This window comes from Rutidosis leptorrhynchoides, chromosome 2 (assembly GCF_046630445.1).
Source record: "Rutidosis leptorrhynchoides isolate AG116_Rl617_1_P2 chromosome 2, CSIRO_AGI_Rlap_v1, whole genome shotgun sequence".
Lineage (NCBI taxonomy): Eukaryota > Viridiplantae > Streptophyta > Magnoliopsida > Asterales > Asteraceae > Rutidosis > Rutidosis leptorrhynchoides.
Window position 1 is genome coordinate 313,667,264 of NC_092334.1, and position 16,018 is coordinate 313,683,281.

Consider the following 16,018-nt stretch of genomic DNA (forward strand, 5'->3'; position numbering starts at 1 on the left):
ATAAATGTCACGTGTAAAGTTAACTAAATATTTTGACTCACAAGTGTTGACCAAAATAAAATTCAACTGATATGGATGATCACTACTTAATTTTAGAATAACATGTTAAGTATATATCAGTAAACATTAATGCTTAGTAGTGTCACTACTCGTTTTAACAAACTAGAATGTCAACACTAATAAAGAATACACAAGACTTATATGTTTGACCAACAGCTAAGTAACATAATTCATTTTGACTACATGTTACTACTTGACTCAAAATTTTTGTCCTTTGACTAAAGAAAAGTCAAACTCCAAATGTTTCACAAAATACATGGTTTAAACAGTGCATTTTTACACAAAAATACCATTTAATAAACAAATCACCAAAGGATGCAAAGTCACTTGAAAAAGCTTTGTTTTAAGTGATATACATGTACGAAAATATTCAGGTCTCAATCCCGAACCATTATTTTTAAGAAACAAAACGTTTGCCAAAAACGACGGTTTATATTCAGCATTTGAGCATTAGCTTCTTTATTTTCTTGAAAAATTACCGTAACTCCAATTGAAATGACTCAAACCTGTTATCGAAAAATGAAACACATTTTTTATAGTTCATCATTGCGTCGTGGTTCATCCTGGTCGCTACGCAGTCCGCAGTGTATTTATAATGTCGAAGCTAAAAACCAGACCTGACCATCAGTTCTAGCACTAAGTCGCGTCGCGGCTTTGCAGGCCGCGACGCGATCTCCCCCTGTGCCATATTCCTAGAACCAATTTGTATGCTCAGCATCTAAATTACACTATAAGTCACGATGCGGCTTTAGCAGGTCACGATGTGACCAAACGCTGGGACAGATAGTGCAGTTTAGAACATGATTTAACACAATTTAATTCCAGCATCACAAGTCTTGATCCATATAAACCTGCTCAAATAATAAGTGCGACCCAAAATACAACAAGTTTAAGTGTTCATAATACCGGGTAACTCAAGACCCATAATTTACCAATTGTACATTTTGACCTAAATACATTTTGATGACCTAAAATAGAGTATGATCATCCGACACAACTACTGTCACGACCCGGAAATTTTCGATCAAATTTAAACTTAATCTTTATATTGTTTCAACACAATAAGCAAAGTCTGTAATGTTGAGTCACAAAAATTTTGAACTATTTTATATGTTCGTTTGACTTTCGACCATTCTCGACGATTCACGAGCAATTATTAGTAAATAGATACATATGTATCTAAATATTATAATTTGAAATATTATTTGAAATAATATATGATTTATTTGTTGGAAATAAATGTGTAAAAATTTTATGCGATATAATAAAAACTATTATTATAAATATATAAATAAATATATATATATATATATATATATATATATATATATATATATATATATATATATATATATATATATATATATATATATATATATAATTAGGTGTATAAATATTACTTGTAAATATATAAATAATCTATTTGTTTAGGAATATATAATATATTATTTTAGTTGTTAAACTTGTTATTTAACACTGTTTATATATAGAAAGAGAACATATTAAAATTTAATGAATTCGAGCTTAATTAGTAAACGTCAGTAATACTCGGTTGATATTTCGTTAGCATTCATATAGATTTAATATAAGTTTATGACGGATTGAAATAAAAGTTGAGCTGTAAATCGATTACGAAGCTTTTAGATTTGTTAAAAGTATTTTTACCTTTTTAAGTTTAAATATTAGTACTCCGTACATATAAATCGGAACAGAAAATAAATAATTTTCGAACCTTTTTTACCAGGTTTCAAACAGGTAATGAGTGAAATAATTAAATATGTTTAATCTAAAAATTTGGGATTTTTAAGAACAACTTTATACGTTAACTGTTTAGCAATGGACACGAGATAATAGTCCATGATATGGTGTCGGCAGAGAATTACTTTATTATGTCCGTGATTTTATTTTAATGATTGAATTGAAAGTGCACAGTTTATTTACTTTAACCATTCACTCATTCAATATAAATACATACATGAGTATTAGATAGATGTACTTATATATCCCCTTGTTTCTTTTTGGTAAGTCGCCAACCTCCCCGGCAACCATACCGCTGCCTACTGCCACCATCCACACCTATAACCACCATGAACCATCTTATATATCTATACATATATGTGGGTATAAATATTCAAACCATCATCACCTTGCCTTTCATTCTACCATTACACCACCATCGGCCAACTTACAATCAACCTCCATTAACAAACCACCACCGAGATCACCACTTTGATTACACCATGAACCACCCTCACCCGCCACTTCATCACCGATTAACCTTCCTTCCTCCTCTCTCTTCTTCTCTCTCTTTCTCTTATTGAAACCATTATAACCCGCCACCATGGTTCCACCATGACCACCATCGCCACTAACCTCCTTCTTACTACTTCTCTGCCATAAAACCCAACATGCACCACCACAACCAACACCGTTATGCTACTAATAATATGTTGTTTCCCATTGCAACAAACTCACAAAACTACTTCTTTTCGTGATTTCTGAACTCCAACGATCAACAAACTCAACTCTTATAAATCACAGCTGTTTTAATATCTACGTTTCGGTCAGTCCCAGCCAAAACACCACCATGTACCATTGACAATCACCAATGAAACAATAGTTAAACCTGCAAGTTCTATATTTTTTTTTCTTTTCGTGAAGCCCCATCAAACCCCTACGGATGGCGTTTGTCTTCCTGTTTTAAACTGCCTTAAACCATCATCAAATAAACTCAATTGTGCAGTTGCTGCAGTCCTCAATACACCCTTGGTAATTAATGGTGATAACAAATAAAGATGATGAAGGTGAGCATAAGTGGGACGGTTACAGAGTTTATTTTTTTTTCTTAATTGGCCGACACCCTTGAACAAAGTTACCCCCACTTGCTTGCAAAGAACATAAAAATCGGTTTGTTGTAGGGCCACAGGTGTTTTTTAAAAAAAAAAAAAAATGTTTCTGGAGCTGTATATATATTTTATGGTTGGTCGAATTATTTGAAACAACTTCTTTATTCATTTAACAAACTGAATTAGGCCAAGTTACTATTTTCTGCTGGGCCGTAATAGTTTATAAATGGGATTTCTATTTGGTCCGTAAACTTTTTAGTTGCCTTAGGGATCGATTCGTTTTTGGGTCACAATGTTTCAGTTTTAATATTGGGCCTCGAGTTTGCAATCCTTCTATTCTATCCCCTGTGTTCTACTCGACAACTACACAACCACACACAATTAATTAGATGTTAATTAAGATGCTTAAATGATTCGGTTTAAATGAGGAAGAATCGGGTTGATGATGAATGACGAAGATAATCATGATATTATGATAACGAAAATGTTAAATGGGTTTTGGCTAAGTAGAGAAAAGAAGATAAACAAAAATGGGTTAAAAGAAATTAAGTGAAGGGTTGTTTCAGAAAGATGATGGCAGTACAACGGTTTGAGGGTTTGTGTTTAAACTAAAGGTCGCGGGTACGAAACTAGGCGTGACTGCATATGTATTTTTTTATTTAAAAGCTGGCTGGGTTATTGCGAAAGATAGAGTACATGGGCTGCCTTGTGGAATCCAATTTAAAACACACATGGGCTAGTTTACTTGGGCTCTTTTATATCTTAATGGACTAGGTATAACTTTTATTATTAGTAGTATCATTAATATTATTAATATTATTATTATTATTATTATTATTATTATTATTATTATTATTATTATTAGATTACTTATTATTATTAACAAAATTATATCATAATTATTAGTATTTTCAATAAACGTTATTCGTATTATTATTACAAACATTATTATTATTAATACCATCTTTATCATTAATATTAAAATTATCATAATTATTAGAATTACCATAATTTTTTTTCATAACTAGTATTATTTTTATCATTATTATTAGTACTATTAATATATCAAATGAAGATTTTCAATATAAAATATATTTATGATATAAAACCTAACCATATTAATACTTTTGTAACAAATGTTAATTTTCTAGATAAAGATAAATATATCTAATTAAACTATTAATAAAACACATGATATAAAATGACAAATAAAAATCACTAAAAATATATATATTTGTTCGATTACCATTACATGTATTAATATACATTGTTGAATAATAGGTTCGTGAATCCGAGGCCAACCCTGCATTGTTCAATATAGTCATATGTATTTTTACTACAAAATACATTAGGTGAGTTTCATTTGTTCCCTTTTTAATTGCTTTTGCAATATATATTTTTGGGCTGAGAATACATGCGCTGTTTTTATAAATGTTTACGAAATAGACACAAGTACTTAAAAATATATTCTACGTTGAGTTGTACCACTGGCATACTTCCCTGTAGCTTGGTAACTACTATTTACATGTGGTATTGTAAACGCGAATCCTGTTGATAGATCTATCGGGCCTGACAACCCCAACCGGACTGGACGACCAGTATTCAACGGTTGCACAGTACTTCGTTTTGTAGGCTATACTTGCTACGGTGTAGTGAGATTTCATAATAAAGGGAATATGCGACGTTGATTAATAGTTAAGTATGGTTACCAAGTGCTCAACCACTTAGAATGCTTTACATACACTTGCGAGTGTATTATGTTTATGATTATGAAATCTTGTGGTCTATTAACATATTGAAATAATTGTTACGATAAACCTATGAACTCACCAACCTTTTGGTTGACACTTTTAAGCATGTTTATTCTCAGGTACGAATTAAGTCTTCCGCTGTGCATTTGCTCATTTTAAGGACATTACTTGGAGTCGATCATCGCAATGGGACCAAATGTTGATGACTTCGTCCAGGGAGATAAGGACGGGTTGTCACAACTACCGAAAGAAATCCCATTCAATAGCTACTCCAAGGCCTTACCCTCATCCCTTGCAGCGCTTAAATCTATAAAAAGAATAAAACAAAGAAGGTAAGAAATCTTAGTGAGAAGAATAATTATACGTATATGCATACAACTTACCCACCCACATTCCACACAAACCAATGTGTAATAAGCACTGCAACAAGAATAGCACAATTAATTGAGTAGCATGCTAAACACATCAATATACAACATCACTTCATGGTTAACCATAAGTACAAGGGAATGGATCTCACAAATGAATCATTGGTTATTCACAACAACCATTAGTGATATGAACAAACGATTTTCACTAACCCATGAGTGGTATCGAACACGTAAACTAAAGTGGAAAATGAGATATTCCACACCCACTCGTCACGCTCAATGTGGTATCGTAGATCGGAACTTTAAACCCACATTTCACTCCCGCACACATGATGATATGGTATCAACTCCCGAACTTTAAACCCATATCACATGCCAACTGACACACATGATGATGAGGTATTGACTCTCGAACTTTAAACAATCATCCCATGTCTAACACGTTATGGTATCGTACACCCGACTTAGACCCACATCACACACAAGCAAGTAAATCATATACATACATGCATACTGATTCCTCTCACCTTGATCTCTTAGATGAGCTATACACGTGCTAGACTTTCACGAAAAATCCGAAAGCAATTCACCTAGCATTCAAATCACCAAGCTATAAACACTTGATATGGCCGAAACGGACGGTTTTGTTTATGCGGTGTTGTTAGGCCGCAAGGCATCAGAATCAACCGCCAACAAGGGGTAATGGTTTTAAATTTATATTTAGCGGGGCCTAAATCTTACTACTCCTTATTATGAGCAAGGGAAGTATGACCTAGAGTCGTATTTTTGAGATATCAGTAGAATCAAACCTATATCTAAAACTTAAGATAATTATAAGGGGCAGGAGTAGTGGTTTATTACCTAATTTTGGGTTTTCTAATTTATAAGATAAAGTAAAGTAAATACGATAAAATTTGTAATTCAGATAAGGCTAAAAAAAGTGCATGCTATGACTTCATCAGTTACTTTACTGAGATTATGGAATGCTGGCTTATGGATAGGCAGTGACCTTGTATTCATTATACTACTCCTAAACGCCCCTGTCATAATACATGTCACTGGGTAATGCGATAGGCTTGAAGATTCTGAATAGACAGCAACGTCCCTTACCCCAGACGCCCGTGCAGTCTGACTACAGGTATACACGTTCAGACGGCTCATCCAATTGAGCGACTCAGTTGGGTGACGTATTAACATTCCACAATGTTATAAACTTTCTTAAGCATAATGGGATACATGGTTTTCCATATTCAAGAGACGTGATGTACCTCGATGCTTTCGTTAATGATTAGTTTTAAAAGATAGTTAGGCCCTTAAAAAGAGTTCAACCATAAAGTACACCATGGCCAAGTCTCGTGACTTCCATGAACACATTCGGTTATCCTAACGGTTCAATCCTTTATGCGTTCGGACAAACTGTTCCTTAATTAACCAAGAATCCCTCAAGCGGGATGTAATGCTCGAGACCGCGTTATGGTGAAGTGTATTAGTCTGCACTAACCATGTTCCATGGCCTTACTTAGCAGGGTACAACTTACAATAACCGTTGTACTTCAGCGTGCACGTATGAAGTTTATATGCTTGGTGACTACACTAGCATGGTCTAGGACCGACAATGTATTAGGGGTCTAGTTAGATGTTTCACTACGAAAGAGTCCTCAGTCAGAGTTCAAGGCTCGGTAGACTTACTACAACCGGTGTGCCTCAGTCAAACTCATGTTGTATCCGATAGACTTCTCTTACCAAGGGGTGATACAGATAGTGTACTCTGAATCGGGCTTCGTGACTTCCCAATAACAGAGCCAATAACTACGTTCTATTCGTTGGAAAAGCGATCGAGTTCAAAGCATAATCGGAAAGAATTTTGATAACATACACAAGCCATATTTTGGAATTATACCTGACTACATCATAATGAAAGACATTATATAAAGACAAAGGATAGAAGTACGAGTAGATTAAACGAGTTCTGAATATAAAAGTGACAACTTAAACTCCAGACCGCTCCTAATACAATATTCGGCGTTCTTCTCCAGGTACTAGGTTTCCCTTGTGGAGTCGAAGACATTGAGAGTATGACTAATATTGTACAAGAGAGAGAAAGAAGTGAATTAAATTATGTGTTGGAATGAATGATAAAGACCCTTTAAATAAGCTTGAAATTTGCCTGCAAACAGCTGGCAGGCCATTTGGCAAGCCGTTTGGCAGGCCGTTTGCAGGGGCCGTTTGCCAGGCCAGGCTGTTTAACATGCCCGTTTTATCTGGGCATGTGGTAGGCCATTTGCAAGCCAGGCCGGCCGTTTGGCTTGCTGATTTGCTGGATTGTAACTTGATTTCTTGTCTTTCACTGTTTTCGCTCTAGAATCTTCATTTTAGCTTCGATTTACTTGATTCTTCTTGCACCGTATTCATAATCACTTGTTCTTCAATTTTAACTGACGAAGCGGGTATTTTGGTGATAAAGTTTGGAACTTTATTGTTTTTGGGCCTTAATACTGGGGTGAAAACTTGACTTTTTAGCCGATATCATCACCACTATTGGTGTGTTTAGGTCTTCCTGAATGTCCATCACTATGAAATCTGTAGGGTACAATAATTTATCGAATTTCACCAAGACATTCTCAACTATGCCTTTAGGATATCGGATTATGTGATCGGAAAGTTAGATTGTCATTTTAGTTGGTGACAAGTCTCCTAACTCTAATCTCTTGTAGAGAGAGTAGGGGATTAGGTTGATACTTGCTCCTAAATCAGCTAGCGTATGAATGGTTCCAGATTGGTAGATTGAACACGGGAAAATGAATTGGCCCGTATCTCCTAGCTTCTGTGGTATAGAGTTTCTGAGTACTGCTGAGCATTCTTCACTTAGCGGAATTTTGTTAGAATCTAGTATCCTTTCCTTTGTAGAGAGAAGCCTTCGGATATATTTCTTCTGGTTGGGAACTTTGGATATGGTGTCCAGGAATCTTCCATCGAGTTTGAAGGAATCAAGCTTGGATGGTTCCTCCTGTAGCCTTCCTGGGTAGGGTACACGCACTGGAGTTGCAGTGGACAGCTTCTGAGTATATGTCGATTTGTTCTTGAGCCTAGCTGACCTTCTCCGTGGTTCTTCCTCTGGGATTACGGAATCCATTTGCTTAGCTTCTTCTATGTGGGGATTTTGGATAGTATTACTAGGTAACCTTCCTTGTGGTCGGGTTTCAAGGCGTTGTAATAACTGTCAGAGTTGCGTTTCTAGACTATTGAGCAGAACCAATTGATTTCTCATTAGTATCTCTGTCTGGTCATGTCTAGATGCAGTTCTTTGATTTAACTGTTGTCGTCCTTGGATGAACTATGTCAATTGATCATCAGCTCCGAGAGTAAGGTTGGTTACTTTTGTAATCTGGGTGGTTGGGGAATTTTCCTCAGCTGGCGGACCAGTGAGTGGAAGTGGTTGATCGTAGGTCAATTGAGATTGTTGATGTGGATAAGGTGGGTAACGATAACGAAAAGTTTGGTTATTTCTTTGGTGGTTAACCCTAGGTTGTTGATTGAATCCGGGATTTGATTGAAGAGCTGGGTATTGAAAATAACAGACTGAACCATCAGGGTTCTCGTACTCAACTTGATATTCTTTAATGGGTTGCGGTTTGGTACAATTAACACAGGCATGGACCTGGTTAACCTGCTGCGGCTGCGTCTTCAATTCTCCGAGTTGTTTTGCAAGAGATTCCATCTTGTCCGTGAGAGTTTTGATGGCCTCCATTTGATTATTAAGTGCAGAGAGTGGTGCAGATGATGAAGTTGTTTCACCACTGTTCCAGTCATGATGATGCATAGTCATGTTCTCGAGCAACTCCCATGCTTCGTCTGCGGTTGGTTCATCAGATTTCCTTGAGCGGCAGCATCGATCGTCATCCTATGATTTACCGTAAGACCATTGTAGAAGGTGCAGATTTGGGCTGACCGTTCTAACTGGTGATTAGGGCATTTCTTTAGCAGGGTTTTGAATCGCTCCCATGTAGTGTAAAGAGATTCATCAAAACTTTGTTTAAAGTTAATGATGTCATTCTTGAGTTTGGTTTGTTTAGAAGGAGGGAAATATTTGGTTAGGAATTGAGTAGCCATCTCCGTCCAAGATGTAATGGAATCTTTTTCCAATCCTTCAAACCATGTTTGTGCATGATGACTGAGAGAATAGGGGAACAAGTATAGCCAGACTATATCTTGTCGTACCCCTGGCTGTTTATTGGAGTTCGAAAGAGATATGAATTTATCAAGGTGAGAATTTGGATCATCATTCGGTAATCCATGGAATTGACAGCCATTTTGGATGAGCTGTATAATGTGATATTTTAACTCGAATGAGTGTCCTTGAATCTCTGGGAATCTGATCGGTCCTCCTCTACCTTCAATCGAGGGTTTAGTGTTTTCTGGTAAAGTAACATGTAACGCCATTTGTTTTCTGATTCGTGCTTCCTTGCTTGCTTTAGAGATTATTGTGTCTGGACCAGGTACGAAAAACAACGGCTGTGGTCTAGATCGGGTTTGGGTAACACACTGGGTATGCCTTTTTGATTTAAATTTTAAGAAGATAAGCTAAGTTCTTAATTTAACCTAAAGTAATCTTTAATCTAGAGTAATCAAAGGTAATCTAAGGTAATTTAAAGTAATCTTAATCTAAGGTATTCTAAGGTAATCTAAGGTAATCTTAATCTAAGGTATTCTAATTATTCTTAATTAGAGATATGTTTTTGGTTCTTGCTACTGATTCCCTGGTATTTTGATAACATAGCTTTGCAAGAACTATTCAACAAACCATGTGGCCAGGCCGACTACGAAGAGGCAGGATCCTTTTGGTTCAAATATAATTGGAGACTGTTCGGAAAATCCAACAAACAAGTCCGTGTATAATTGTCTTTCTTAGACACCACTAAATGCTTGTGAATGAGTTTGATAGAAGCAGTATTATCTGATACCAGTTCCCCGGCAGCGGCGCCAAAAAAACTTTGTTACCACAATGATATGGCCGAAACGGATGGTTTTGTTTATGCGGTGTCGTTAGGCTGCAAGACGTCAGAATCAACCACCAACAAGGGGTAATGGTTTTAAATTTATATTTAGCGGGGCCTAAATCTTACTACTCGTTATTATGAGTAAGGGATGTATGACCTAGAGTCATATTTTTGAGATATCAGTAGAATCGAACCTATATCTAAAATTTAAGATAATTCTAAGGTGCATGAGTAGTGGTTTATTACCTAATTTTGGGTTTTCTAATTTGTAAGATAAAGTAAAGTAAATACGATAAAATTTGTAATTCAGCTAAGGCTAAAACAAGTGAATGCTTTGACTTCGTCAGTTACTTTGCCGAGATTATGGAATGCTGGCTCATGGATAGGCAGTGACTTTGTATTCATTACACTAGTCCTAAACGCCCCTGTCATAAGACATGTCACTGGGTATTGCGATAGGCTTGAAGATTCTGAATAGACAGCAATGTTCCTTACCCCTGATGCCCGTGCAGTCTGACTACAGGCATAGACGTTCAGACGGCTCATCCAATTGAGCGACTCAGTTGGGTGACGTATTAACATTCCACAATGGTCTAAACTTTCTTAAGCATAATGGGATATATGGTTTTCCATATCCGAGAGACGTGATGTGCCTCGATGCTTTCATTAATGATTGGTTTTAAAAGATAGTTAGGCCCTTAAAAAGAGTTTAACCATAAAGAACACCATGGCTAAGTCTAGTGACTTCCATGAACACGTTCGGTTATCCTAACGGTCCAATCCTTTATGCGTTCGAATAGACAGTTCCTTAATTAACCAAGAATCCCTCAGGCGGGGTGCAATGCTCAAGATTGCATTATGGTGAAGTGTACTAGTCAGCACTAACCGTGTATCGTGGCCTTACTTTGTAGAGGTACAGCTTACAACAACCGTTGTGCTTCAGCGTGCACGTATGAAATTTATATGCTTGGTGACTACACTAGCATAGTCTAGGACCGACAATGTACTAGGGGTCTAGTTAGATGGTTCACTATGAAAGAGTCCTCAGTCGGAGTCTAAGGCTTGATGGACCTACTACAACTGGTGTGCCTTAGTCAAACTCATGTTGTATCCGATAGACTTCTCTTACCAAGGGGTGACACAGATAGTGTACTCTGAATCGGGGTTCGCGACTTCCAAATAACGGAGCCAATAACTACGTTCTATTAGTTGGAAAAGCGATTGAGTTCAAAGCATAATTGGAAAGCATTTTGACAACATACACAAGCCATATTTCGGCATTATAACTGACTACATCATAACATACACTAAAGATAACTACTCGCTAATCATGGCAACAGTATCACAAAGGATAATAATGAAAGACATTATATAAAGATAAAGGATAGAAATATCAGTAGATTAAACGAGTTCTGAATACAAAAGTGACTACTTCAAACTCCAGATCGCTCCTGATACAATCTTCGGCTTTCTTCTCCAGGTACTAGGTTTTCCGCACGGAGTCGAAGATCTTGAGAGTATGACTAATATTGTACAAGAGAGAGAAAGAAGTGAATTGAAGTGTGTGTTAGAATGAATGACAAAGACCCTTTAAATAAACTTGAAATTTACCTGCAAACGGCTGGCATGCCGTTTGGCAAGCCGTTTCGCAGGCTGTTTGCAGGGGCCGTTTGCCAGTCCAGGCCGTTTAATGTGCCCGTTTGATCTGGGCGTGTGGCAGGCCTTTTACAAGCCAGGCAGGCCGTTTGGCAGCCCGTTTGGCAAGTCGTTTGGCGCGCTGATTTGCTGGATCGTAACTTGATTTCTTGTCTTTCACCCTTTTCGCTCTAGAATCTTCATTTTAGCTCTGATTTACTTGATTCTTCTTGCACCGTCTTTGTAATCACTTGTTCTTCAATTTTAGCTGACGAAGCGGGTATTTTAGCTATAAAGTTTGGAACTTTATTGTTTTTGGGCCTTAATACCGGGTGAAAACGTGACGTTTTAGCCGATATCATCACCAATAGCTTGACCCAAAACACACAAGTGCAATTTTGACCCAAATTGCATTTTAATCACCCAACTAGGTCAAACAAGACCTCAACACCTCTAATCACTAGTGACTAATGATTACCACCCAAACTTACCAAAATATAACCTAAGTTCAAGTGCTTGAAGCACTTCTTGACCCATTTTAACACGAAAACCCATTTTGAACCATGTTAGGGTTTAAATCCAAAATTGACTTCCCACAAGTAATAATCCCTTAACTAAAGTATCACTAGCAAACTAAGTGTCCTGATGATTTAACAACAATACATGACTTGAACTTACAAAAATTCGTCATCCAAACCCTAACCTCCCACACTAGGGTTCATACACCCAATCTCAACCCAAACACCCCAATTTTCTCAAGAAAAGAGGTTTACAACACATTTCAAACCTAAACCCTAATTATAATCTGAATTTACACAATTAAAATCAAGTTACCACAAGAGTGAAATGGGGCTAGTAAGTAACTAGAATAAGATTGGGTCTTGACTTGATCGGATCGCCTCCCCGCGATCCAAGCCGCGTATAACGTGAGAAGATACTTTAGCATAAACTCTTCTATTTCCCAAGTAAGCTCCTTATTTCACCATTGCACCTTATAGATCCTAACCCTCTTATTTCGCATTTCCTTGGCTTCTCGTCAAGGATCACTACCGGTTCTTCCCCATACTCCAATTTGTCATTTAGAGTAATTTCGTCCAATGGAACCCATGCCGAGTCATCCTTGAGGCACTTACGAAGGTAGGAAACATGGAATATGTTATGGATCCATGCAAGTTCTTTGGGTCACTTTAACCGATAAGTAACTTCATCAACACGCGCCAAAATTCTAAAAGGTCCAATAAACCGTGGAGCAAGCTTTCCCAATTTTTGGAACCAAATCACAACCTCTCATGGCAACACCATAAGCATCACCATATCACCTTTGTGAAACTCGATCGGTGGTCCTCGCTTATCTATATAAGATGTTTTTCTATCTTGCACAGCCTTAAGACGGGTGATAGGTTAGCTCATGATTGAATATTGAAAAATTAAGAGAAAGAGTAAGAGTCAGATGAACAGTAACAGATTCGGTAAGAGAGAAATTAGGATAAAAATGAGATTCCACAGCTTCTTAAACTCAATATAATGAAATGGCTATCTAATTATGTAACATCCCGCTTTTTTCCGTTTACTTCCGTTTAATTATCTTAAAGTCCGTTATATAACATCTTCCGTTAATACACGTTTTAAAATATGTCGTTTAGGTAATTAACGCACCCGCTCTTAAACTTGAGGGACTAAACTTGCCAAGTGACCAAAGTCTTGACTAGGTCAAGTGGTCAACTCTTCCTCCTCCACTCATTCACCACCTCCTCACTTTCTAACACTTCCATTTTTTACTCTCAAACCCTCAATCAAAGAATCATCATCCATTTTAAATCAAGCAAGCCTTCTTCAAAACAAATTGCATATTTGGAATCCTTGTAACTTCCTCTTCGAATCCATATCAACTTCATTACATTTGGGTAACTTTCTAAAAATACTAGATTTTGTGTTCTTGATGCTTTTAACTTATAAAAGTGTTAATTTGTGTCTATGGCTCAAGTCTAACATGAATATGTGATTTATATGCTCGATCTTGTTATTTTAAGTAACTAGCATGAACTTGAAATTTGGTGTTTTTGATCTTGTCATTTGGTTGCTTAAATGTTGTTAAATGTTAAAAGTTCATGTGTTAAATGTGTTACTAGCATCACTAGCTTCATTTTGATGTGTAGGTTGATTAAGGAAACTTCATTAACATGATTATTGTTTTGGTGATTTGGGTTAGTTTTTGATAGGCTTGATTATGAACTTTGATGCATTAAATGCTATGAAATGTTGTTGATAAGTGTTTAGTTGCAATGTGTGTTTAATTACCTTCGAAATGGCATATCATATGTGTAAATTGGATCACCGAATCAAGAAACGCATTTAATGAACTTGAATGTAATAAATGGTGAGCATTTAATGCGATCTTGGTTGTTGAAAATGTTGAATTGATTGATGAAATGTGCTTAGTTGTTTTCCTCATCAAAATACCTTTCCAACGATATAAGATACATGTTTTGATTATTTGAGGATCATAAATTGTGTTTGTTTGAGTTTTGGTTCGCTCACTTGTGTAAATTCTGTAAGCAGGATCTGTATACTGATTTGGACGCCATCCAACCATCTAGACACCGTCCAGGCCTTCACATCTGGACGCCATCCAGCCAATCTGGACGCCGTCCAGATGAACTACCAGGTTCTGATTTGGTTGGCCGTTTACCATTTAATTCTAACTATGCTACGCACCTCCGATTCACATGTAACTTGTTCTAACATGCTTATATATGATTAAAAACCTCAGAAAAATAGTTCAGGACCCGACCCGAATGTGTTGACTTTTTCGTTGACTTAGACTTGACCAAAGTTGACCTTTATCCAAACTTAACCAAATACTTATGCAATCATTCCAACGTGCTTTTATCTTTGTATCTTGCATGAACAACTTTGACCCATTGTGTTTACCGTTATTGATACAACCTAATTGAATAGGTCAAGACTAGCATTCGTGCTTGCACACGTTACTTTGTGAAGTACATTTTACTATCCGTGCAACCAAGGTGAGATCATAGTCCCACCTTTTCAACAACTTTTACTTTTAAACTATGGGATGAGAAACATATACGTATCATACTTTTATGCTTTGAACACAAGTACGAAAACAAACATTCCACAGCAAGTTAGAACAAAAAGCCTCAATTCAATTTTCATTAGTTACACTTGCAGGGTGTAAACGTGAACTTATGTTATGTGATCACATTGGGCTTGACGAGCCCTCATTCGGATGGTTCGCTACCGTTAGCGGATGACATATATTTTCGAGTATAGTGTATGTTCTAACACTACGTAACAGGGTACAAAACAGTTAAGTCTTGATAATTAGGTGCTCGCGAACATACTTTTGGAATACAAACGATTTGGATAATCAACTATATTAAATCTTGTGGTTCAAAAACAACGTTACTATTACACCTATGATTTCACCAACGTTATTCGTTGACAGTTTTCTATATGTTTTCTCAGGTCCTTGAACGCTAGGTGATACATGCTTTCGTACATTATTTTTGATACTTGCTTGGATGTCGAGTATACATGCATACGTGGAGCATCTTTGGACTTAACTTAATTTGTGTCGCATAGGTTTCAATTGTACTTAAAACATTGTAACATGTTTAGACGCTCAACTACTTTATAAACTTTGAAACATCTTTATAATTGAAATGAATGCCACATATTTTTGGTCAAACGTTATATTAAAGACTTGTGACCATGTAACGGGACGCTACAGATGGTATCAGAGCGTTGGTTGTTGGGATTTAGAGTTCATTGGTGTCAACCCTGAGTCATACGGTACATTAGTGAGTCTAGACTACAACCGGCATATAGACTTGAAGTAGGAATTACTTGACTACTTGTGCATTTATACTTGAACTCTTCTATTCATATCTAACTTTTATTCCATCTTAATCTCACGTTGTTTAATTTGATTGACACGCCACCTTGACTTAGTGAAATAATGTCGAATGCACATATGAATTAGGGTAATATAATTTCCGAGATTATATTACGGTGACTCATATGAATGATCCGACATTATGACATAAAGAATTTAAGGCGAGTCAAGGAAAATTTTCTCTTTATCCTCATTCCATATCACGGTTAGTATTATTGAGAATACTAATCAACGATATTCTTGTGTTTTAAAGAAAATGCCTCCTCGTCGTGTACCACGCAACGAAACTCCCGAACAAGCTCTTCAACGCATGATAGCCACCGCCGTGGATGCGGCCATGGCCGGTCACTCATCCAACAACAATAACAATAACAACAATCACAACAACAACAACAACAATGGAGCCGATAACTCAAACGAGGGATGCTCCTATAAAGCT